The sequence below is a fragment of the Musca autumnalis genome, unplaced genomic scaffold (assembly GCF_047663935.1).
Source record: "Musca autumnalis isolate F117 unplaced genomic scaffold, ASM4766393v1 scaffold_5, whole genome shotgun sequence".
In the NCBI taxonomy this organism is placed as follows: Eukaryota; Metazoa; Arthropoda; class Insecta; order Diptera; family Muscidae; genus Musca; species Musca autumnalis.
Window position 1 is genome coordinate 128,905,249 of NW_027412088.1, and position 4,260 is coordinate 128,909,508.

Below are 4,260 nucleotides of genomic sequence, written 5' to 3' on the forward strand. Positions count from 1 at the left end.
ACTTTGACGACTTACTGACATATAACAAGCAAGTTGGTTGAAGCTTTATAATGGTTATGAAACAGCCTTATTTTTTATATGACCTCATCCAACCGGTTAAACTTTGGAACTTGAAAAGCTGAAACTGTGGGATATTGGGAAATCAAAATTTCCAGGATGTTTCTAATCTATTACGAATGTAATGTTCAATTAAGTAACCCATGTATAGTTTGTATCATTTTTTCATCGCCAACATATACCGCCTTACTCATGTTATCCAGAAATGTATATTGCTATTTATTCATTAGATGATTTGCGAATACCATTTATATATTTCCAAGAAAAAATCTTAGATAAACAACATTTTCCAACGTGACAGTTTATTTTTATTGGTTAAATAAAATTCGCTTCAAATTTAACATGTCAAGGCGAATCGAATTGTGTTGGCTTTGCATACAGATTTTTACATCATATGTTACCAACAACTATACTTTTCGCCGATGCGAATACCTGGTATTTCTACCATGATACGTTGGTATACCAAATTATACAGAAGAAATTTTCATTTACAGCTACAGTTGGGGTTATGGCTTTTTTACAAACTCATATCCTTGTATTATAGCGTGATGAGTTTCTACATAAGATTATATAAAATCTTAATTATAAGGTGATTCGGTGAAAAAATCTCACGCACAAAATTATTTTAAAATTTGAATTTATCAGAATTGTGAACAATTTTTTTGAAGTCACTATAAGCAGGTATATAATTGAAAATAAACTATAGAGCCACATGAGATAACCAAACTGACATAACATTTGTTTCTCACTAATTTTCTTTAATTCTGAGAATCATAAAAATGTCATAAATGCTTTTTTCAAAGATATTATTTTTAAAAGAAAAAATTCAAAATTATTCAAAGTTGGTTTGTGCACGGCCTTTCTCAATATTTGAATGAAATCAACGTTATTTTAGCAACAGGAAATAATTTTCATTTCATACATTTTTTCAAAAAGTTTTTTTAATCGATTTGTACGTGAACTTTTTTTTAAATTTCAAAAGTTTATCCATTCGTGCTACACGAAATTATTTTTGAGAAAAAAAGTCGAAAAGTCATAACCATAATGTGGTATGGTAGGTATGTGTTTTCTAAGTTAGATCCCCATTGTAATTTTGCTATACATATTTTATTAGTCAAAAGATAATTATGATTTTACTTGAAAATATCGTTATATAAATCTGAACAGCAATACGTAGAAGACTTACATTCATGTTAAGTATGAATGTAGTATTAAATGTTGCATCAGTTCAAGTATTTGTCAGGCTTTTGTGCTCGTCTAAGGTATTTTCAAAAACATACATACATTCTATATCCAAGTGTGTTCTCACGTCTACTAATTGATAAAAAAAGTGTGCCATTCGTTCTGAAATCGGTCTAATTGGTATGTAGGCACGTTTAGGAGTATCATTTCGAAAAAGTGCAAAGAAAATGAATAAATGACAATAGGCATATTTATAAAGGTACCGTATGTATGAAGCTGTGCACACTATGAATAGCGGTAGACATGAACAGGAAGGACCATCAATGCGCACACACGCATTAATTCGGGGAAATTAATATCATTTATTTTCAACTGAGACATGTATGAATGTGTCGCTGTTGTTATTTAAGGGATCACGTATGACTCAGGGTGTAAATCAACAACTATTTTAATCGGATTATATACCTGGAGAGACAGACAGACAATGACAGAAAAAGAATAATAATGTTGCTTCCGTTAAACAACACATTATCATTTCAAACATTTTCCAATTCGAGTTTTCGTCAAAAAAAAAAAAAAAAACACTTTTTGAATGCGACTTTTAAATATAGCGGATCAATCCCTTTGTGAAATTTCGAATGATGTAGCATTGACTGTATTTTAAAGCGAAAAAAATACGACTTATGCTATCTGATTTCGTTGATCATTGAAAATGCATCATTCAATGGTGTCTCAATACAATCATAACTTTCCATTCCAATCCATTCCCATAACATAGGATTTGTATATTAAGGGATATAAGTGAATCTTGCCAGATAGACTTTTTTAAGAATAAAACTAAACAAATATATTCTGAACATAATAATATTTGCGAAGTTATGATTGCAGTTGTATGAAGTTTAATAAAATATTTAAAATATTACTATTTTTTAACGCCACAAAAAATGCTTGACATAAAACTGGGTTATTTTCGCGTATTTATGCCACTTTTATAAAGCCTATGAGTTTCCACACATCTCGCCAAAAACACAAATCAATTTTTTTTAATTTTTGTTTTGGGGAAAAAAATTAATATAAATTTAACCATAAATGATAAATCCATATAAATTCATGGATTTGTGAGGAATGTAGTAAGAGTATTTTCTCAATCAAAAACCAAGGGGTTGGCATATACATATGTAAGTATTATACCTCAGCTGAGAGCTGATACTGAATTGTCCAAATTTTGGAATAGTAACAAAAACTCAAAATATGTGTTTAAATCAACTTTGGGGCACATTTATAAAATAATAGACTATTATTTAACACAAACAAAAGCATATTTAATAAATATAATTTATTTTTGCCATTATTTACACGATGAATTTTGGAAAACATATTTTATAATTGTACCTGTTAGGCATGTTTTCGAGGACGTAGGTTCAAATCCCAGCCTGACTCAAGCTAGTTTTCTAAAATAAATAAATCTTCGATCGTTCAACTCAACTCCAACGAGAAATTAACAATATTTTAAACTTTCTTTGTTTGTAATATTTTTGTTAAAGGAAATACATCGGAATAATTTTCCATTTTTTTATTTGTATACCCTCAGCATTAAATCTAACGAGGATATATACACTTTTATACGTGCAAAATGTGCCTCATCGAAATAATGGCTTTAGACCCCATATATAGACAATTTGGAGCCGATTTAGCAATGTCCGTCTGTCTGTCTGGCTGGAGCGCACGATAACTCTCCAAATTTGGCCTTTGTAATATTTTTTCCAAACTTAGTTTGGTCCACCATATCGGTCCACACCTTCAGGTACCTCTCTCACAAAAGTTCAAAAAATTGTACGCACGATAACTCTTGAAGGGAGTAACCGATTTGGTCCATACTTTGCACATCGTTATATTTCTACTAGAAATAGATCAGGTTCAAATATGGATTTTTCGGTCCACTCCTTCGTGTACCTTTCACACAGAATTTTAGAACAGTGCTGTTTAAGACCTCCTCTCGAATCGTTGTTCCTTTTTGCTGTAAGAACTGGTATTCGCTGTCCCCATTACGACGGTGCAAGTTTTTTCAGGGACAAGTCCATACTTCCTGAGACAATGACCCGAAAGCTGTAAAAACGCGCTAAGGCTCCATGTGTAGTGGATGTAGCGCACGATAACTCTCCAACGGATAAACCAATTCGATCCAAATTATGGCAGTCGTAATATTTTGCGCAAACGTAAATCAAGTTCTAAGAGGGGACATATCAGTACACTCCTTTGGGTACCTCCCCCGCAACAGTTCAAAACTTTTCGATAAACTCTCGAACTCTCTAGAAGGTGATAACTTTCGAAGGCAGTAACTGATTTTGTCCATACTGTGCACATCGTGATATTTCTACGAGACATAGATCAGGTTATAATATGGACTATATAGGTCAACTCCGTTCGGACTTATTTTTTCCACCTTTTTCCCCATCGGACGCCTTCCCAGGTGGTGAATAGGGGAACGCTCATCAGATATGGCGGAGGCAAACCAAAAAAAAAAAAAAAAAAGAAAAAGGCAAGGGGAAACCGCTGAAGTATCTCTCCCTCGAAAATCATGCAATTATGAATGATGAAGCAAAACGGCGCACGACAATGTTCAACATTTTTGGTTAAGTGTTCGAGGATCATTTGGAAATTTTTACCGAAAGTACTCCTAGTGTCGTTGTTTACAGCGATAACAGTTTTTTAGTGGGCAGGTCCATATTTCCTGATATAATGGTCCAAAAGTCTAAATTATATGGCGACCAACTGAAATGACTGGTGGGCGCGATATCTATCGAAATTAATGAAAGACCCACATCCAAAATGGACTATGTCGGTGCATTCGTTTAGGTACCTCTCCGGCAAAACTTTTGAGCTTTAATCCAAATCCATATTTTTGTCGGAAAGTTCATACGCCCAAGATTCTGAAAACCCCCTAAATACATAAGTTGTTTGGTAAAGAAGTGTTTCAATTCATACTAGCTGAGGGTATATCTCTCTCGACAAAGCCGATTG